A 23,360-nucleotide genomic window follows, 5' to 3' on the forward strand; every position below is an offset into this window, starting at 1 on the left:
GAAGCATGTAAATAATTTGAAAATGTCAGTTTGGGATGAGGTGTGAAAACTTGTGAGTCATTTCAAGAGATTTCCCTAAATTGGGACTTGTGGGAGGGGAATGCAGGCATTGGAAATTTCAAATAAGAGATTTAATTCAACAAGAATTTACTGAGGACCTTGTGCCAGCCCTGTAATTAAGCTTTCCCAGCAGTATAAAAGGAGCAGGAGAGTGGGTCTTCAGGGAAATGGCTGGGGAACTGCCCCAGGTAGTGTAGGATGTGCCAAATAAGCGAAAATACAGAATACAATGTGGGGGCTGGCATCAGAAGAGATTATGGTAAACTAGGGAAGCACAGAAGGTTTTAAGGAAGTGGTATATTTAAAGCTGGATCCTTAAGAAAGGGAAGATCTGGAAAAATTTTAAAAGGGAGAACAGAATTACACATGAACATATCAGCACAGTTTAAGGCAAGAAGACGGGAATGAAATAAAATCCCTCTGTATCGTGTATGGCCATAATCTCAGTATTTGTTCTTTCCAGCCAATATACCCTAGCAATAGTACTTTCCGTGCTTTGTTGATCTGGTTACCATGAAAAGCTCTAGCACAAAATGCATTTATTCAAAATAAATTTGGAAAATTATTTAAGACCATGCAACTTTTTTCTGCTTTCTTGTTTCCTTTTTGGTTTTTTAAAAAATAAACTATCTTTACTGAGTGTTTGCTTACGCACCAAGCACCGGGGCTAAGCACTTTACAACTGTTATTTCATTAACTGGGACTTAGGTGTGGCACTTTACCTAGAACTCACACTTAAGCCTGTCTGATTCCAGGTCCTTCACTCTGTGCTGTCATTTACCAAGACTGATGTTGCCTGGGCTCTCTGAGCAATCTCTTTGGGGTTGGTTTCTTTCTTCTTTCTTTCTTGCTTTTATTTTAGATTTTATTTGTTTATTCATGAAAAAAAAAAAAAACACAGAGAGGCAGAGATACAGGCAGAGGGAGAAGCAGGCTCCTCACAAGGAGCCCAATGTGGGACTCGATCCCCTGACCTAGGATCATGCCCGGAGCCAAAGGCAGATGCTCAACCGCTGAGCCACCGAGGCATCCCTCTTCGGGGTTTTCAATGCATTCTTATGGGTCTGGTTATTCACCCTAATGATTCTAGGATGTGATGTTTCAGATTACAGCTTTGACTGTTCTTCTAACTGCATTCCTGATCTGTTCAGAGAAGCGTCATTTAGGCAAATTATATTACATGGCCCACTCCAAGTGAACAATTTCAAGACCAGTGTTTACATATCATGTTAGCAGCATGTAGTTTAAAGGATTATCTTGACAGGTCTAGGGAGCACTAGTTGTCATGTTCATCTACTTTCATAAATTTAGGAGAGGTAAGACCTGAGGGCTAAGAATACCTGAAATGGAAGGGAGAGCAAAAAGTAGCATGTGACTTCTCCTCTGACCACGCTGTAACTTTTATTCCAGATAGTTTTGTTGGCCAGGACTGAGCCCGGCCTCTCTGAGGTCTGCAACGCCCCCTGACAAAGCTGCTGAAACCCCAAGTGTCGGAGGGGCCACTTCTAGCTCTCCCTCTTCCGCTGTCTCTCCCAAACCTAGACCATGCAGTTCTAGAGGCTTTTAAACCTCACATTCGAAGTGATAGTTTTAATACTAAAAAATTAACATTGATCCTCAGAAGTTAATTATAAAAACTCACATGAACTCAAATATAAGAGAGTATTATGGAAAACTTTAGAGTCACATATTTTCGGGCAATTTTCTAAACTAAACCAATCAATCTGAAGTTTTCTTCCTGACTCTAAAATGAATACGTTGAAGTCTGTTATGAACAGATTTTTTTTTTTTAAAGAAAAGTACATTTTACCCTGATTGTTTTGTCCCACTTGCCATCTTATCAGTCCTTCATTGTGTTCACTTCAGGGGTCTGCACTAGGGCTAAACTTTCCGATCTCCACATCAAGTATCTCTGTCCTCGTTTTCCTCCTGTTACACCTGTTTTGGTAAATGATGTTAAGTTTAACTTCCTTCTGATGCAGTAATACTAGATGAGCCTAAAGTGAAAATGGAACCTTACATAATGAACCTAATACTAACCACACTTAACTGTGAGAGAAAAACAAGACAAACATGTTTAAAAATAATGTTGAGGTGCTTTTGGGTAGATGAGTTCAAAATATAATGGAAACTAAATGCAATAGGAAATTTTAGGATAAAAGCCAAAAAACAGACCAAAATACCTACTCTAATAGACCCTCACTTGTGAAACTAATAATGTAATGGAACTCACTGATGACTATTCAGAAATAATACAAACAGAAGAGTCGATTCAGGAAAAAAAAAATTAAAGAAAATTTAAATTTGTCTGCACCAAACAACTGAAAATGGACCTTCCCTTGCTATCTTCTTTTTTTTTTTTTAGAGAAAGAGTGAGAGCGAGTTGGGAGGAGGGGCTGAAAGAGTTGGGGGGAGGGGCAGAGAGAGAATATCAAGTGGGCCAATACTGGGCTGGATCTCATGACCCTGAGATCATGAGTCAGATGCTTAACCCACTCAGCCACCCAGGAGCCCTGATTGCTGGCATTTTAAAAAGGGACTTCCATTCAGTAGGTGGCATCTTTATTTTGTGAATGGTTTCCTTCGATTGCATATTGTGTAGAATTGTTGAATCACTATGTCGTACACCTGAAATTAACATAACATTGAATATCAACTATACTTCAATAAGAAATTTCCTTTTAGGATTTTATTTATTTATTTGAGAAAGAGAGAGAGACAGAGACAGAGATAGAGCATGAGCAGGGGGGAGGAGGCAGCAGGAGAAGCAGACACCTCGCTGAGCAGGGCTTGATCCCAGGACCCCCCAGATGGTGACTTGAGCTGAAGGCAGATGCTTAACCGACTGAGCCACCCAGGTGCCCTCAATAACAAAAAATTTAAATAAAAAAAGGGGGACTCCTAGGCCTTCTCTTGTTTCTCTACTCCTGGAGAGGAAGTCAACTTGGTAAAGCCCAAGTGCCTTAGCAATCCACTTTCCAGGGTCAGGCTTGGGTCATGATTCCAGGGTGGAGAAGCAGCCCTGTGTTGGGCTCCATGCTGAGCACTGAGCCTGCTGGAGGGTCTCTCTGCCCCTCCCTATCCACTCACTCTCACTCTAGCTGCCTCTGCACCCACTCTTTCTCTCTTTCTCTCAAAATAAATAAATACCATCTTTTAAAAAATGCCAATATCATGACAAGAGGCACACCTGAAACTAGCACTGTGGGACTGCCGACAGAGGATTAATGGACAGTAAGCCACGTTCAGCAAAAGAGCACAAATTAGGGGGTCGTGGGCAGGGGGCCAGAGAAGGAGAAAGACTTGGGAAGCTGGGTGAGGAGCTACAAAAGATGAACTTTAGTGTTAACTACACTGGAATTAAAAAAAAAAGATAAACTTCTGTGTATTCTATTTTGAACACATCACTAGCATGTGTCTGTCAGTGACAGCAAAAATTTTCTGACCTGCATTTTGCCAGACTACTCTCAGCCTTCGCAACAGGATTAGAAGATGCAGTTCAATAGACGTTTATGGTTTTGCACTGTTAAATAGTGCTTTCATTATTTTTACTCCCCGCCAACCCCAAAAAGGGGTATGAGGTAGTAGTGCCTCATGACCAGATCAAATGGTACTAACGAATAACAATGGTTATTTGGAAATAACCTAGAACAAAGAAACAAAGAGTGCTTTCTCCTTTTCTAGCCGTATGTGTGTGTGTGTGTGTGTGTGTGTGTGTGTGTGTATGGTTGTTGATCATTGCTTCTAAAAAGGAGATGACTTCTCTGAGAAGTAAGTCCCTGCTTACCATTAGTAAATACCACTATGAAATGTATTTACCAAAAGAATTTTATTTCCCCAGCTCTATTCTGTTCAAGAACATCAAAGGGCAGAAAGCATAAGGAAAAAATTATGACACCCCATCCATGCAGCAGAATATATATTCCACATATATGTATACACAGAGTAATTATAAATAACTTCTGCTGTCTAACTCGTTTTCTCCCTTTTGTTTTTTACTGAAAAGGCCCAGAAAGAAGAGGAGAGTAACACAAAGTCATTAACTTTGTTGCAATCTAGTCTTTCTTGTTTCAGAGCCACCACAACGTTTTTAGATTTAATTTTACTGGTAAATAAAACACTTCTAAAGTTCAATAACAAGTTAATGGTCCAAGTTTGGTTTTTTGCCCCCTTTCTCTTTAAGCCATATTGACCTTTATAGAAGCAAAAGAACAACATTTGACATTTCGCGGAAAATAAAGACACATAATTTAGCAATTTTTAACCAATCGCCACACGTTACAGCTTTAGAGTTGCTCAACTCTTTCCAGACACAAATGTCTCACAAGTATGCTTCATATTCTTTTAAAATCACAAGCAAATAAACAAAATTTTAATTAGATGAGCCTGTATCACATATTTGCCTGACGTCATCCCCTTCACTCTGGGAAAAAAAAAATCTATTAAAACAAAAGAAAGAAACATAAGACACAGATGACACTGGGCATGAAAGACTTGCTTTTGTCTCAAATCCTGTGCTGCATTTCTGAACCACAGCTCGAGAAAGCCAGAGGTGCAGGTCCCGACTTGGTGAGACAGATTTCTGCCCAAATCTCATGCCATGAGGAGGAAACACACCCATGGGCTCAGGGGCTGACATTTCTTTTGAGTTGCTCTATGTTTTCGTCTGCTTGCGTGGCCTATTCCTCCACTTGGAATAAAAATAGTCTGTTGCCTCTATCCCAGTCTTTGGCACCACTTCTATTTTTGGCAAAGATTTCCAATAGCCGGGTGGATGGATGGGCATGTTCAAGGATCATATTGGGAAGGAGCCCTGAACATTCCCATGGTCTGGTTTTTCGGCTCTTCTACTTCTGCTTTTGATGGCTTGTTCTTACTTACAGTTGAGGAACAGGAATAAATTGCCCCACACTTCCCTTTCTATGCTTCCTTTGTCTCTTCTGTCTCATTCCCTTCGGCATGGACATACCTCAGCCTGCCAAGCACAGCTGAAGAGTCTCTGGCCTATCTTCCAACCCTCATGTGCCTTTTCCCCACCTCTCAGGAATTACTGGATTTGTGTCTGCTCCGGGGCTACAGAACTGAGCAAGGGTGAGCGCAGTGCTTTGCAGTCATCCAGAACAGGCTCCGAATGGCCAGCATCTCCCTTTTCCCCTCTTGGACCAGCCATGGGTTGGAGGTCACTTGAGGGGATGGATCATCCTGAGGCCACCCGGGAAGCTGGGGCTTGTTCCAGACTATGTTCAGAAAAGGGGTCCAGGAATTCTTAAAACAACTCTGATTTTTAAAAATGTTCGGTATCAAGAATTTGTAAGACAGAGCTGAAAAGTTTCCTATCCCTGATCCACATGGACTCGGGGTGGGGGGGGGCGCTCTGGATCATTTCGAAGCTTTCAGTGTGTGCCTACTAGATAAGCCAGAGGTCCAAACCTGGCAGCTTGAACGTTGCCTGCCAACAGGTTTTGATGGGCCCTCACGGTATTTAAAGGCTGTCTTTTAATAGTCGCCAACATTAACAAATTAGGAGATTTCTCATAAAAATCTGGTTTCTGGCCTCTGTAGAAAAATCAGAAGATCTGGCTGACACTGGATCTGCTTCCTGTCTAGCAAATGCTTTAGTAGAGCCAAGAAGCTGCTGCCCCTTTAGACCGGGCATCCTGGCTCTTGACCACAGGGCCCAGCTTGGTCTGTGTTCGGGCCCCTGGAGACCCGGGAGCAGGCACCTTCTGGGGTAAGCATCCCGAGTACCTGAGGGAGAACCAGGGTAGGTGGTATACTCTTTTCAGTAGGTATTTGGCAGTGTTCGGCTCCTGCTCTTCTCTCACCTTTCCCCAACCCCTTTCTACTTGCCTCCTAATGGCCCTAGTGCTGCACAGACACGACGGGCCCAGCAAAGGCAAAACGCCACCGCTTTCTGATGTCCTTGTGTCTGGGCCTTCGGCAGCTGCTTAGGCTGGGAGGGACTTGTTAGTGAGGAAGATGCACAGCTCGCACAATCGAGCCAACTCTGTGTCAGGAAAAAGATAGAGTCATGCCAAGGGAGAGCGTTCTAAGGGCCCGGTGGGGGGCGGGGAGTGTGCAGGATTTTATTTCTCAATACGGGCCCCAAAGGGGGCTGCACAGGTGATCAATACGTGCATGGCCTGCTGTCTGATGTCAAGATGACAAGAGCTCCAGAAAACATGTCTTTGTCTCAACCTGAAACTATGGAGCCTGCGTTGAGGCCCCGGATTCAGGCCTGTTGCCAGCTCTCTGCTCATAAAATAGCAGAGGCTGCCTTCGATGACCCCGCGGCAGGAAAATCGCGGCAGGGCGAGGTGCTAAGTGGGGAACAGGGAGGCTAAAGACAACGAGGGGCGACTTTCAAAGCGCTTCGGGGCGAGGAGCAAGGCGCCCGCTGGCTGCACAGCGGGGCGCGGAAACACTCCCAGTGGCTCTTGGCTGACTGTGGGAACAGCTGCCCAGCCGGGGTTCCCGCGGCACCTGCCCCTGCCCCTGCCCCCTGCACCTGCCTGAGTCGCGGCTCCTGGGAGCGCGCACCTGCTTCCCCAACGGCTCCCCCTGGACGCTGTCTTATCTCTCCGAGCCCTTCCTGAACTGTGAAATTCACCAGGTCTCCTAAAACAGAAAAAAGCCCCCGCTGAACACTATTGGGGGGGGGTTGGGGCTTGCCCCCCTACACCCCAGGGCAGAGCTGGGTCCTGGTGAGTGGAAGTCCTGCTCTCTCAGGGGAGAAGCCGTAGCTGGTCATCTTTAGGATTAGCGACAGAGCCCTGGATCTGTGAGAATGATCAAGAAAGACAAACAATGGGGAGAACAACGGGAGACAATGGAAAACAGATGTCGAGCGGGAAAGGAGGATAAGCCATTAGAGCTGATGAAAGAGAGATGGTGATGGGAAGGGAAAGACGAGAACTGGCAGGGCTTTGGGAGGGGTGCAAACAATGCTGGTTCAGGCTCCCCCAGGCACCTGCTCCAGGCTCGAGGCATCACCTAGGCCCTCTGTGCAGTGTCCAGCGGCAGCGCCCCGGACCCCAGCGCCCGCCCTTCAGCTCAGCGGGTGGCTGGCGCTGGAGAGGCTGATGTCAGGGGCCCCGTCTCAGGACAGCTGCACTCTGGGTTACAATTTTATTCAGGGCATGTATGTATTACGTGTTTATGGTCGATTCCTTTCATGCTGCTCGGGGCTCTGTGCAGCCAGCACAGTGGGAAGGGCAGGAGCACCAACCACTAGGTTCTTGTTCCAGCAAAGAAACTCCCTGCTGTGTGGCTGTCTTTATGGCTGGAACTCAAGAGGCCAGGAGTCAAAGTCGTGGTGGTTAAGGGATCTGCAGAAGCATGATTTTTTGAGGAAGTTTTTTTGTTTTGTAAGTTCTTTAAATTGTTTTTTTAATCTTTTTTTTTTTTTTAAGATTTTATTTATTTATGAGATAGAGAGAGAGAGGCAGAGACACAGGCAGAGGGAGAAGCAGGCTCCATGCAGGGAGCCCGATATGAGACTGGATCCCAGGTCTCCAGGATCACGCCTTGGGCTGAAGGCGGCGCTAAACCGCTGAGCCACCCAGGCTGCCCTTTAAATTGTTTTAATAGATCCCATAATAATGTGTCACAAAGGCTTTGTTCCAGTCACCTCTCACCAGCCCCACCTTTACCCCAGGGCCATTTTAATGCTGTTTCCTTTTATTCTCCTGCTTAAACTTCATTCTAGCTAGACAAAGATGACCATGCTCTCTTCCATCTGGTGCCTTTGCACATCTTTTTATCTGAAGAACCTGAAAAGAATTCCCCCTCCTACAAACTCATCCAAATTTGGTGTATTCTGCAGTCCAGCTCTAGGACCACATCTTTCATGAGGCCATCTCTGGCTTTTCTAGAGTTTTTTATGTACTTCTCCAATTATTATTATTATTGCTAAGAATTACTGCAAATAATACTAGATGATAACCACCACCATCACAATAAGAGTAGCTGATATTTTCTGAGCATTCCTTCAGCTCCACATGCTTGGCCATGCTTCACATATATTATGTTATTCATTTTACTCAATCCTCCCAACAGTGCTAAGGTAGATACTTTTATTCACATTTTTCAGAAAGATAGAAACTGAGGCTTTAGAGAAATTAGGTAAGTTTCCCATGATATAAGTGATAGGGAATTCTTGTCAGTATTATCAATTTATTTATTTTTTAAAAATCTTTTTACAATTTATTTGATAGAGCTAGAGAATGAGTAGGGGGAGGGGCAGAGGGAGAGGGAGAAACAGACTCCCTGCCAAGGCGGGAGCCTGACTCAGGGCTGGATCCCAGGACCCTGAGATCATGACCTGAGCTGAAGGCAGCCGTTCAATGGACTGAGCCAACTAGGTGCCCCAGTATCATCAAGTTAGCATGCAATTATGAAGTAATCATTTGTACAGTTATTAAAATATTTAAAATGTACTGATTAGGAAAAGCGTTTTAGTAAAAGCAAAACTGGGGTTTTAAATCTAAAAGTGTGCTCTTCAGTTAATCCTGTGATTGATATTTCAGGGTCTGGCAAACTCCTGAGATGCCTGAGATGGAACAGAGAGAAGCTTGAAGTGCACCTACGAATGAAGACAGAAGAGTAATGTCTCAGAAGACCACTGGGATAGCCCCTGGGACAGGTGGTTGTTGCTGGAAATCCAGGCTTAGTTCCCTTAGTGGCCTGTTACTCTAGGCTCTTCTCACTCTCAGGCCCTCCTTTCTAATTCAAAACAGAAGAATAGCAGAATAGGACTCATGTACTGGTAAAAATTATGAAAAGAATGAATGGCAAAAGCATTGTCTCTTAAGACTTTTTGGTTTCTCACATAAAGCATTATTCAGTGTTATAAAGTTTTGTAATAGAATCATAAATTTCCAGTTAGGCAAGATGCTGATTCCATTCATTTATAGAAGAAGAAATTCCATCTTCATGATTTGGTCAAAGTCACCCAATTATTTAGTGACATTCTGTGCTTCCTAACTCCTAGTTCAAAACTTTGTTCGTGGGTTATTATGAACCATCAATACAAATCAATTCACAGGCCAATCCTTACATGTCTGTTTATGTCTGGGCTATAGAGCAATAAACTTCAAATGTATTTCTTTTGGTGAGTGTTTTTCAAAGACAATCTTACCCCAAATGAAAAGAAAAAGGAAAACTAAAAATTTTAGAAAGAAAAATTAGTCACTTGGCAAGTTAACTGCTCCACCCTAGATTCCTTCTCCGATAGACTGATAAAAATATTTTTGGTGCCCATGAATTTCCCAAGTTGTTGTAGGGAAAGGGACAAAAAAGGCAATATATGTCTTGGGAGATAGTAATCCAGAGAAGCAGGAAACAAAGGGTAGGCAGGGGTTGGTGACTGTTGTAAATGGAAGAAGGGAATTATAAGGGGTATAACTGAATACCAGTAGATTGAAGTACAGGATCTCTCAGAATTCTGTACTCAGAATGAGAGACCCTTTCCCTAGGTCTTCAGAAGAAGATAAGTATAAAGGAAAATAACTGGAATGAATCCTGCAGACAGGAGGGGTAGTAGTAGCAGGCAGGGAGGATTCTTGGAAAATTCAGAGGGATGACTGAACTAGCCTGCTTCTCTCAGCTCCACAAGGGGAGACAAGAGATAGCAACAGTGTTTTAGTGAGGATTCAGATCAGGGGTATTAGGGGCGCCTGAGTAGCTCAGTTGGTGAAGCGCCTGCCTTCAGGTCAAGTCATGATCCCAGAGTCCAGGGATCCAGCTCCACATCAGGTTCCCTATTCAGTGGGGAGTCTGCTTCTCCCTCTGCCCCTCACTCTGCTCATGCTCTCTCTCTACATCACTTTCTCTCTCAAATGAATAAATAAAATATCATTTTTAAAAAAGATTTTATTTATTTATTTATTCATGAGAGACACACAGAGAGAGGCAAGACATAGGCAGAGGGAGAGGCAGGCTCTTTGCGGGGAGCCTGATGTGGGGCTCGATCTCAGGATCCCTGGATCACGACCTGAGCCAAAGGCAATGGTTAACTGCTGAACCACCCAGGTGCCCCATTTTTAAATTTTACTTTTTTTTTTAAACAACTTTATTTTTATTTATTTATTTATGATAGGCACACAGTGAGAGAGAGAGGCAGAGACACAGGCAGAGGGAGAAGCAGGCTCCATGCACCGGGAGCCCGACGTGGGACTCGATCCCGGGTCTCCAGGATCGCACCCTGGGCCAAAGGCAGGCGCTAAACCGCTGTGCCACCCAGGGATCCCCCCAAAAAACCCTAAATTTTACTTTTTAAAGATTTTATTTACCATAAATAAAATCTTAAAAAAGATCAGGGATATCTATCTATATGATTTTGCTAATTCACACTGATTAAGGAACCCATTCAGTAATTCAAACAGAGCCATATTTCAACCAGATTTTATATTTGGTTTCTATTCACTTCTACATTAAAAATGTGTGTTCCATGCTAAAAGGGAAGAGCACGGATGAAATTAAGTATCAAAGACCAGAGAAATGTGGTTTTGTTTTGGTAGAGATGACCTTTCTATTTCTCTGACTCTACTTTTCCTAATAAAACATTTGATTTACATGGTTTAGAGGCATTAAAAAAAAAAGCGTTGTGGACTCTGTCCAGAGAATAAAGTACTAAATTACAGTGTACCAAGAGAAACCTACCAGTTGCAAAACACTGTGGCTTTTATTATTCAGACATAAATAACAACATATTGAAACATGGAGAAAAAGATAAAATGAAGATTTTACAAGCACATATTGTAAAACACACAAAATGTGAGTGATAAATATAGCAAGTCCAGAAAATTTGTAGCAACGAGGCACCCATTCTTCAAGATATCTCTTGTACTTGCAGATCACATCTATATTATGCTCTTTTAACATTTTTCTGATTATTTATTTGATAATTTATTTTTGAAGTGGAGCTCATGGGTAAAGAACAGAATGGAGAGGAGGTTCTAGTAGAGAATCTATAGTCAACTATTGTACTCAACAGTAATTTGTCAATATTCATTTACTTGTAGCATATAATTTCATTTTACTGAAGACTGCATGCACATAAAGTCATATTGGCACTTATGAGAGACATTCAAATGGGCACTTATGAGAGACAATCCAAACACTTTATCTTAGGCCAGTATGTATTTGGAAATAAAACACAATTCTCAGAAGTATCTCATAGGAATACAATATACTGAAAAGCTTCCATAGGGATGACTACTTAAACCTTGCTTCTAGCATAAATATTTCTTTTTTAAAAAAGATTTTATTTATTTATGTGAGAGAGAGAGTGTGCACATACGAGAAGAAGCGAGGGGCAGAGGGAGAAGCAGGCTCCCCACTGAGCAAGGAGCCTGATGTGGGGCTTGAACCCAGGACACTAAGATCATGACCTGAGCCAAAGGCAGCCACTTAAATGACTGAGCCACCCAGGTGCCCCAAGCATAAACATTTCTAAAAGACACTGACAAATGTAAATGTATTATTGTTAATATTACAAAAATTATTATGAATTAACTTATTACTAATGCAGTCCTGTTATGATAGAATAACAAAGTAGATTCCTCATGGGCTCAGAAGTGCCAGATCAAATTTTCATACTTGGGATGAGCACTGAAGACAGACATATCCCTTTTATCTTTACAGTGATTCTTCATGAAACCAGATAACTTAAGAGCATATCACCTGTCATTCAGTAACATTTGCAACTCTTATAAAATTTATTTAGCAAGACTATAGCCCCTCCAATTCATTGTAATAGTGCTGATTACCTCCCATGAACTATTATTTTCCCAGGCTTTGAAGGGGAAAAATATTTGAGAGCTTTTTGATGAAAGATCATAGGTATAATTATTCAATTTTAATCTGCCTGTGAATCTTCATTTAAAAAAGAAAAAATTCCTTTGAAAAGTTTCCTTTTAGCAGGTGATCAGGTCACTAATATAGCTGTAGTTATCAGATTATATACTTCTAGTAAACTCCTTTTCTGCACTATTCCATTGGAGATTCTTAACTGTTGCTAGTGCTGAAGATGGAAGTGGATATTCAATGACAAAATGACAAATCTTCAGTACAAAATGCTACAACCACATCAACCAACAAGAGGCTACATATATGCTCAAAGAGGAGAAAGAGCAGAGAAGCAAAAGGGATACAAGGACTTCTTAAGCACCAATGTCTTCCCTTCATTTTAGGAGACCCCAGGCACATTTGGGACAATTTCTGGATTGCATATAGCCAATGAATCCACAGTTCCCATTCTCTTCCTTTTGCAATTCCATCATTTCAGATGGTCCATCTAGCCCCAGTTAGTTCTAAGTTTACTATGTCTTTGTCTTCACACAAGAACAATCAATCAATTGTAGAAAAATAAAGCTAGAGACTTCAAGTGTTTTCCTAGAAAAATGTTAAGTATACTGTGCATTTGCTGTCATGTTTGGACTCGGTTGACATTCACGGAAAGGTATTGTGTGTTATAGACTTCAGAGAACAGTGGAGATCATGGGCGAGAGTATCACAGGAGGTTTGGGAAACGTTCTGTATCTGGCCTGTTTAGGTCAGTGCACATGGCTTCTGGGTCTCCTGGAACAGGCATCCTCCTATATGCCTTTTCTTAGAGCCTGGGCCATGCAATCTAGGACTCCATTTCTTCCAGTCCTGTCTCAGCCTCTAAGTGTGTCTCCTATGTACGTTTTCTTCTGTCTAATGAGGTCTATACCATATTTAAAAAGACAGACTAGGCAACTGATCTAGATTGAAGGCAGTTCAGGTGTAGCAGCAACTGGAAAGCCTGGGCTTTACAAAGTGAAGTGGACAGAGTGACAGGAAGAGAAGGCGAGGGGGATGGACATAAGGGAGTCACAGACACAACACCAACTCCACACTTCTTTTTAGAGTTTTGGGGGTAGGAGTCACTTATTTTGTTTGTTTGTTTCCATTTCTGTTGTCTCTGTGCTTACAAATGTCCTCAGCAAGCAAAAGGAACCTAACTTGCTAACTTGACTTGATGCTCAGTCACTTCTATTGAAACTGGCCTAATTAGAGAACTAGGGAAATGAAGGATGAGAACCTGTGGGAGAATATTCACTGTGGAATCCTTGGTCTTGTATGGAGCCTGCTGTAGGATGCTACTGCTCTCCAGCTCCCTCAATAATCATCTTCAATTGGGCAGCCCGGGTAGCTCTGCAGGTTAGCGCTGCCTTCAGCCCAGGGCCTGATCCTGGAGCCCCAGGATTGAGTCCCATGTCAGGCTCCCTGCATGGAGCCTGATTCTAACCTCTGCCTGTCTCTCTGCCTCTCTCTCTCTCTCTCTCTCTCTCTCTCTCTCTCTCTCTCTGTCTGTCTCTGTGGGTGGGTGTGTCTCTCATAAATAAATAAATAAATAACATATTTAAAAAAAATAATGATCTTCAACTAAGCCAACGAGGGAAGAATGCAACTTGACAATGTCCATAAGTGCTAAATTAGATGAACATTTACTGAAATACCTTCATTTTTATAAGTTAAAGATAACCAAACAATAATTCATGCTAGTTATGCTTATGTATGCATTTTAATTCATTTTACTATTTAACGTATTTTAATTTAGCAAAATTTTTGATTCAATAAGCATTTGTTGAATAGGTACTATAAGACAGCCTTCTGCTAAGGTACTGTGGGATAAGTAAACAATAAGGGTTCTATGGTCTTCCAGCCTTGCAAAGCCCAGTGGGGGAACTGATTGTAGTATACAGGATGTGTGATCTTGCCTAAGTTACTTAATTTCTGTAAGCCTCCATTTCTCCATATGTAAAATGGCAAGAATAATAGTATCTACTTTGCAGGATTGTTGTAAAAATTAATGATATAATTCCATATAATAAGCATTTAATAAATACTAGTTGTTATTGTTGATTTTTATTATAATATATATTGAGCATAGAGGCATGTGGTTTAATTATATATACACATGAATACATTTATCTAAAATTTATCTAAGGTTAATGCTCTTCAATGAACAAAGACAAGATTTGCAGTGTTATGATACTGGCTCAAACAGTAAGGATAAAAAAAAAAATATATATATATATATAATCATATCACTTTATAATAAGAGTTCCCAAGACTGACAAAGAGCCTGATGTATTGCCCCCAAATGTTCCAAAATGTTATAGAACAAAGGACAAATTATAACTAATAGATTTAATGTGTACATCATACTTACGTAGCATCTATACACTGGGGTCTTATAGCCAAATAAGATGATGGAAATGGTAGCTCAGTGAATGTGGCCTGTGACATTGTCAGGTTCTAAACTGACTAAATAATCAGCAATTAGAGAAACACAGCTAGGGATCCCTGGGTGGCGCAGCGGTTTGGCGCCTGCCTTTGGCCCAGGGCGCGATTCTAGAGACCCGGGATCGAATCCCACGTTGGGCTCCCGGTGCATGGAGCCTGCTTCTCCCTCTGCCTGTGTCTCTGCCTCTCTCTATCTCTCTGTGACTATCATAAATAAATAAAAATTAAAAAAAAAAAAAAAGAGAAACACAGCTAACTGGCTTCAAACACATGCTATGAAGATCTGGAGCTCAGGGTTTCTGTTTGTGGGAAAATAATCTTAAACCAAATGCATACGGTCACATTAGGGACAGGATAAAAGCAGTGAATGTCACTAAACATCTATTATGTGCTAGAAACTTAAAATATTTTTTGGTTGATTTCCACAGATGCCTTATAAAGTAAGTCGTAGTATCCCCATTTCAGAGAAAATAAAGAACTTGGCTAAGATCACGAAACTATAAATTTGTATTCCAAAGTATTTTAAACTATTTCATGTAATTTCTAAAGCTGTTTGCAGAGGAAATTGCATTTGCAGAAGAAAACAGTGACATAGAATTGATTTATTCTGCAGGATAGAGAGAACTTCCTGGATCCATCGATCTAAAGAGATTTTCTTTTAAACTTAAGTTTATATTTGAATTCATGCCATTTAAAACTTTTTCTCATTAGGATTTTTTTTTTTTTAAGATTCTACTTATTTATTCATGAGAGACACAGTGAGGGGCAGAGACACAGACAGAGGGAGAAGCAGGCTCCTCGCAGGGAGCCCGATGCGGGACTCGATCCTGTGACTCCAGGATCACACCCTGGGCTGCAGGCAGGGCTTAACCGCTGAGCCATCCAGGTGTCCCATTCATTAGGATTTTAGCTGGCATGTTTTTAAATCTACATTTTGAGAAGGTAGACCTATTTCCTAGAGCAGTAACCTTTTGGAACACGCAAACTTTAGTTTCTCTTTGTTGTGGATTATCTGTTTTCCTCACTGGTTTCTTTCAGTTTTGTGAAATAGGCATGAAGATCTTACTTGTTCTGTGCGCGCGCGCGCGCGCGTGTGTATGTGTGTGTGTGTGTGAGATGTACAACACATAAAGTGCACTTCATCAGCTGACCTGAAGAAGTTCCAGGTATAGGGGCACCTGGCTGGCTCAGCTGTGAGAGAAAACAACACTTGATCTCAGAGTTCTGAAATCTAGCCCCACACTGGGTATAGAGATTACTAAAAACAACACCACCAAAACCCCCCCAAAACCCAAAAAACCAAGTTCCAGGCACAGACTTCCTTCCTCATGTTCCCAGGAGCACCAGCACAGTGCATGTGTCTTTAGAGGTTATCCACTCCATATCTGATGACTTGCAGAAGCTCTAGATTCATTTATCAACATGCACTCAGGTTGTGTTAAACATTTATTAGCGATTTGTTAAAATAAATTGAGACTTTTGCTCTTGGCTCCGATGGAATTTACATCAGATTAACCCTCACTGGGTGCCACTCTACCGGTCAGAGAAAATACCTCCAGACACACACATACAATAATGAAACGACAACACGAGCAGTAACAAAGCAGCGGGTGAAAGACATCCACACAGCCAGTACTTCAGGGGCCGCGATCCTGGACAGAAGCAAAACCCAGAGAGCAGGGAGCCCTACAGCCACTGCCTTTTTTTTTCTTTCCTTTAGGGGATTTTCTGATTCAAAGAGAGTTACCTCGAGGCAGAACAGACAGTTGCAGCCTGGGACCTGCAGCAATCTGACCAGGTTGGGGACACAAAAACGTAGGGTTCAAATGTACTAGGACTTGAGGGGCCAAGATTCTGAAGCAAAAGGGAACTATAAAGGCATCTGCCACTTCCAAAGCTGCCTATAGTGTGGGATGAAAGGGTAAGAAGCTACTCGAATACAGCCGCTCCTGAGTCTGAAAAGCAAAGCAGAGCATGCAGCAGTCTCACAGCAGCGGAGCACAAGAAAACAGTCCCAGGACTGCCACGGAGGAGGAGTTCCCGTAAACACAGGACGTTTTCAGTTGAGTCACCGGGATCCCCCGAGCAAACCTGGCTTTGCCCCAAGAGGAGGGGGCAAACCATGAACAGACTGACCATCACAAAGCCTGAAAACCAGGTTCTCCTGGACCCAGGGGGGTTTTGTTTGGCCCACACCATGTTTGCTTTTGTCATTTTCGTGCTTTTAGCAGGGTCTGTACTCTCCACTTCTGCAGTCCCCACCAAACTCTACAGTCTGGCAGTAAACTCATGTCACTCACATAAAGTTACCTGCTTGGACCTGAGGCATTTGCTACAAAGTTCAAAGCAGATGAATGACTACAGTGGCTCCATGTCGTAACACAAACACTGTGACGGGAGACCTAGGGGAGCTATGGCCCCTGCATGAAGGGAATACCTAGGAGTGAGGGGATGAGATCATTCATGGGACAATGAGTGGCTTAAGAGAGGATTTAAAGGCTAAGCTTACAAATCTCCTCTCCTTGGCTTCTCATTTGTCTTTTATAGAGTTCCCGAGATAACCATTTCTTTTTGTCTATTTATTCCTTTATAGTACATAAAATGTTATGTAGTTTATAAATTATATACATATAAATTTTTAAAAAAGATTTTATTTATTTATTCATGAGAGACACACAGAGAGAGGCAGAGACACAGGCAGAGGGAGAAGCGGGCTTCTCGCTCGCTTCTCGATCCCAGGATGCCCAGATCATGACCCGAGCTGAAGGCAGACACTCAATCAATGAGCCACCTAGGTGCCCTCATATACATTTTTTTTTTTTTTTTGAGACAGAGAGTGTGAGCAGGGAGGGGCAGAGAGAGACAGAGAGAGAGAATATCTCAAGCAGGTACCACCCTGGGTGTGGAGCCGGACATGGGGCTGGATCTGAGGACCCTGAGATCTTGACTGAGCTGAAGTCAAGAGTTGGACACTTACCTGACTGAGTCACCTGAGTGCCCCACAAATTATATTTTTATACATAAATTTTAACATAATCCTTAGGAAAAAATTTAAGGCATTTTTGGATTTTACCTTCATCTGGAAAGTAGGTAACTAAAACTCAGAGGGGTCAAGTCATTCAGTAGACTAGAGGTTTCATGACACTTAACTGCATGCTCATTCCACTGCTTCCCGCAGCTCAACCTTGAATTTATATACATCTAATTATATACATATAAAAAGTATGTACAAAAAAATGTGTTGTTCCCGCCCCAATATTTGAGTAAGAGATAAGAATAAAATTTTAGACCCTGGAAAAATTATGAATTAACACTAAGGCAAAGAATCTGAATGACAAGGTAGAAAATAACCCCAAATGTTAACTGTTTGCTTTGCTCTCCCAAAACAGTTTTAACAAAACGAGGTATACGACTTGCTTACTCTAATTCTTATACGATTGCTATTTTCAAGGACCAGAGTGTGCTAGATCTTTTCACTGGTAAGGTAACGGCCTACAGAGTCCAGGACGGCTTGTGACATGGCTACTTAGTTGAAATAAAAAAAAAAAAAAAAAAAAAAAGGTTCCAAAGGGCACACAAAAATCTCTGAAATGGAAGCATTAAGGCAGGAGAAATGGAGGCACCTGTTGTTTTGCAAGGATAGAGCCAGGTGTTAAAATCTACAATCTCTACATTACTCTACAATCTCTTCATTACTAAAACTGTATTCGTGGAAGACATCCACTGGCCGATTGGACCCTGACACTTTTATTTACAGAAACTAGTACAAACAGAAGTAAAACTCCTGCCGTCTGTCCAAAGAGCCCGGCCTGGCCAATCAACCAGGTAATGAGGAGGCAATGTTAGACACTGTCACTCATTGTCAAATAGAGTTAAGAAGTTTACTACAAGAAAACACAAAGATTGTCTCACAAGCCCAGATGTTACTGAACATTGGACAGTGGCATGACCTAATCAAGACAATTTAAGTACACCTCCTTGTCTTAGCTTCTGTATATTTATTTGTAAAGTTATAGAAATGTTCTGGGATGTTTTGAAGAGCACACCAGGCATTCATTAGTCTCTGCATCTCATGCTACAAAACGAGTGTAGCTTTTTTTTTTTTTTTTTTTCCCTCACTGAACTTGACATGGCTCTGGGACAAATCAATGAGAGTCTCAACCTCCCCTGGCTTCACCATGTTTATTCCAGGGTTTTATGGGAAGATTGCTTTTCCACTCTTCATGAATAGTTCATGTGCTAGTCTCCAATGGAAACAAAGTGACATTTCTTATTACTGTTGGCTGTTGGAAAGCAATTGCAAAGGGAGTGCCTTGAAACAATTAGTCCTCTGTAACTGATTATTTAACAATGTGTATTTCCCAAGAGCTGTTTATCCTCAAAAGGAAGCAGCCAAGACTAAGTATGTACTGTATCTGAGCCGACACCTGCACTGAACCCCTCTGGATGCTAAATGGGAATTCTCACAGAAGAAAATTAAAGGAGGATTATTAATTTTCTATTCCATTTGCAGTGAACTCTATGTTTTTATGAGCAAAGAAACATGATCCATTTCATGATAACTCAAGGACTATTTGAATTTGGGAAAATTTCTTCATTAAAGAAGGCCTTAGTTTTTGGGCACCTGGGTGGCTCAGTCAGTTAAGTATCTGACTTCAGCTTGGTCATGATCTCAGGGTGCTGGGATTGAGCTTGCATGGGGCTCAGCATTGGGCTTTTTTTTTTTTTTTTTTAAGCATTGGGCTTTATGCTCAGCATGGAGGCTGCTTATCCCTCTTGCTCTCCCTCTGCCCTTCCCCCGCTGGTGCACGTGCACACTCTCGCTCATAAATAAATAAAATCTTTAAAAAAGGCTTTAGTTTTAAAACTGAAATTTGACATATAACAAGAGATATATGGAAAGCAAGGAAGAAAAGAAAGAAGGAAGAAAGAAGGAAGGAGGAGGGAAAGAAAGGGGGAAGAAAAGAAACACTATTTTTCTTTCTTTTTTTTTAAGATTTTATTTATTCATGAGAGACACAGAGAGAGATGCAGAGACACAGGCAGAGGGAGAAGCAGGCTCCCTGTGGGTTGCCTGATGCAGGACCCCATCCCAGGACTCCAGGATCATGACCTGAGCCAAAGGCAGATGCTCAACCACTGAGCCACCAGGGAGTCCCAGAAACACTATTTTTCTGTATAAAAGATGCATTATGTGTTCAAAGCACTCTAGTGGCCACCAAAATACAATAAAAAAGTAGAAGAAACTGTTTCCACCTTTGAGTTACTTACTTCCCAGCCACTTAGCTGTTTGAAGACATGGGGCTAGAAATAAAAACGATTTTAACCAGCTGATCTTAAATTTGAACATAGGCTATGTATTTTTAGCTACAAATACCATGTTGTGACTCCCTTCTCTGAAATACCGAATAGTTCAAAAACTGCCAGGGAACATCTCGAGACCAGATGCTCGTATAAACGAACACGTATAAGCCAGTTACAGAGAGACAAATAGGACTCAAACAATGTGGTCTCAAAACTCCCATCCTGAGAAGTGTCACATCCCAATACTATGTGAAGTTCGGCTCCCTTGCCAACTTATGCGTTCCAAGAATGCATTTCAGTTTTTGGAAAGGTTCTTCTATGTATATGAATCTCCTCCAAAAACTTGTTTTCCAGCATCTTCAAGAAGCTCCTGCCTGATATTCTGGTCACCCTTATATCTCTACAGGGATTCCCTACACATGTGAAAAAAATTGTTAGATTTCGCACTAGAAAGCTCTAGAAGAAAATATGAAATAAATGCTGTTATTTAAGTCTGAATCTCACTGGTTCAGGTTAAAAATAGAAAATACCTTAGAACATAATTAAGCTAGGAGTGATACGTAAAATGTTTGATGAGTGTGGCACAGACACTGACCCATCAGAATGGCTGCAGGTCTAGAACTGCAGTTAGGTTCCTGGAGGCTCCCCATCTGGCCAAGCATTAGCCTTTCGGCTGCTGGAAGCCTGGGGATGCTCCTAGCTTACGTGGCTAAGAGCCTGGGACACATGCACAGAGTTAAAGCACTAGCTGTTTCAATACCCGAGCAACTGATAGGGTTGGATCAGTGCTTACCAGGTGAGTTCAAGCCTGGTGATTACTCCCATTATCATTACACAGTTTGGCTATACCTTGGACTAAAGAGTCTAAGAAAGCTGTGATGTATAAACATTAGCACAAATCTCAGAAATAACAAACTCAATTCATTTAAAAAAATAAAGGTTATTGGATTAATGGATAATGGAATTAGAAAAATATTAAACATATTAAGTGTGGTCCCTTATGAATTTCTTGTGGACTCTACAGAGTTACATATATCATCATTTGGTTAGATGACAGATACCAAGGATATTCATAATAAACTGACACTACACAGATGAAGTATCCTTGTGGTTTGACAATAGCTGTCTTTGGCCTTTTCCAAACTCACATGAATGAACAAGAAAATTTAGAAAATATATATAGTGGACATCTGTTACAGGCCTACCTACCACTGTTGTACCTTTTTATGATAAAAGCATCCTTTCCTCTGCTGGGAACTCCATTATATGTGGTTTTTGTGAGATCAATGAGATCAATTCAATTCCTTCTACCAATGGAGTCTGCTTATGACCCAGGACTGGCCAGAGTACCTGTCACCATGTGACTGGTTTCTGCATTGTCTGTGATCCAAGGTGAGGGTAATTTAAGTCCTACATAGGATGTTCCTATTCAGGAATAAGCTCCTTTGGTACTAGAGCTAGAAAGCTGGTAGGAGGTGAGTCTTGCACCACAATAGTCAATAAGATTACTAACCAATAAAAATAATAGCAGACATATTTAGAATGATAATTTTTCTAACCTCACTTTGCATTTGTATCCATCATGCTTTATAAAGTACTTCATAAACATTTTCTTAAATGCTCAAAAGTATTAGATACTTGGTAGCTCAACTTTGAGTCTTCAGAAGGTGATCAAGAAATTCCTGATAATATTTCAAGTGATGAGGATTCCCTTTTTTAAAGCAAAAATAAACTACTGGGATTACTCACTCACTTACTTACTTACTTACTTTATTTATTTATTTATACACAATGAAATATTATGCAGTTTTAAAGAAGAATGAGATTGTGCCATTTTTGATAACATGGGTGGACCTAGAGAGTATTATGCTAAGTGAAATAAGGCAGACTGTGAAAGATAAATGCCATATGAGTTTACTTACATGTAGAATCTAAAAAAAAAAAAAAAAAGAATAAACAAAAAAAGCAGAATCAGACCTATAAATACAGAGAACAAACTGATGATTGCCAGAGGGGGGTGGTGGGGGAAGATGGGCAAAATGGATGAAGGAGAGTGGGAGATACAGCAGACTTCCTGTCACAGCAATGAAAGGCACAACATAGAGAACACAACGATAGTATAATAGTGTTGCATAGTGACAGTATCTACACTTGTCCTGAGGATAGCATAGTGTATAGAGATGGTGAATTACTATGTTGGATGCCTGGAACTAATGTAACATTGTGTGTCAACTATGCTCAGGTAAAAAAAAAAATTCCCGAGACTCTCTTTTTGGGGCACCTGGCTGGCTCAGTTGATAAAACATGAGAATTTTTTTTCTTTAAGGATTTTATTTATTTATTCATGAGAGACACAAAGACAAGGCAAAGGGAGAAGCAGGTTCCCCATAGGGAGCCTGATGTGGGACTCAATCCCAGAACTCCATGATCACATCCTGAGCCCAAGGCAGATGCTCAACCACTGAGCCACCCAGGTATCCCATCATGAGACTCTTGATCTCAGGTTGTGAGTTTGAGTCTCATGTTGGGATAGAGTTTACTGAAAAAAAATTCCCTTTTAAAAATTGCATCAAATAATAAATATTTAAAATTTCAGAATATTATAAAAAGATACCTTTCATCTGTTAGTCTTTGAGCACCTATCACATAATAATAATCTGGATAAAAAACAAGGCAGTAATTTCTTTTGAGCAAAACATAGTAGCCAAGCATAAGATATATACTTTTGTAGTTGCCTGTGTTGACAAAAGCCAGTTAAAAAAATACAAAGGCTAGTTAAAAAAAAAAAAAAAGATAATAATAACCATTAGGTCTTCATGGAACATACTTGGAAGATCTTGCTACTATATGGTCATGGAATAGTCCTATTCCATTAAAAAGGCTCAAGTTGAAGACATGAGGCAGTTTATAAACTAAGTGAACCCCAATAAATGCTAGTGGAATCATATTTTGTGTTTCTTAACAGGTATTCTTTTTAGGAATGATTCACTGAGTCCTGGTACCAGGAATGTACTAAATGTGCCAGAGTGATACAGAAACTCATTGCTTCAATAGTGCCACATAGATGGAATTGAGCTCATTACATGTGAATTTGAAATGTTTTTAGTTTTTACATACACTTAGCTTTAAGGTGCTCTAAGAAATAGACCATAATGATTTCTTTTTATATCTCCCCGTGAAATATTGCTTAATGCCCAACAGTTTTGTTTTATTAATGACAGACACACAGAGAGAGGCAGAGACATAGGCAGAGGGAGAAGCAGGCTCCCTGTGGGGGCCTGATGTGGGGCTTATCCCAGGACTGAGATCACACCCTGGGTCGAAGGCAGACGCTCAACCGCTGAGCCACCCAGGCGTCCCACCTTTTACTGCTTTTAGCTCAAGCTTTCAACATATTTTTCTCAGCAAATGTCCCTGCTTCCTGACTTTCAGAGAAAAGAGTGCATTAGATGCAAATTCCAACTTTCCACACTTCTAGCTTTAAAATGGTTTTTCCATGTTTACCTATTCTTCCCTCCTTCCCTAGCCTCAGAGAGCAAAATATCTCTCCCCTGTCCTCTATCACTTCTGTTCTTCCTGCTGTGTCCATGATCTTGCCACAGTGGAATCTTTCTTACACTTGTCAGTGTCTCCTTTGTTGTTTCTTGACACAAGAAAACAAACAAAAAATCTCCTTTGAACCAACCAGTCAAACGTTCTTCCTAAGCTATTACTTTCTC

At 41.3% G+C, this 23,360-nt stretch overlaps 1 protein-coding gene across 1 annotated transcript in view; it reads right to left on the reverse strand.

Moving 5' to 3' along the window:
- The window catches only part of ADGRV1 (adhesion G protein-coupled receptor V1), a 529,718-nt gene that overhangs the window by 37,849 nt on the left and 468,509 nt on the right, over positions 1-23,360 (reverse strand). The gene's annotated exons all lie outside the window — the stretch shown is intronic.

The sequence above is a fragment of the Vulpes vulpes genome, chromosome 14, assembly GCF_048418805.1.
Source record: "Vulpes vulpes isolate BD-2025 chromosome 14, VulVul3, whole genome shotgun sequence".
Classification (NCBI taxonomy): Eukaryota; Metazoa; Chordata; class Mammalia; order Carnivora; family Canidae; genus Vulpes; species Vulpes vulpes.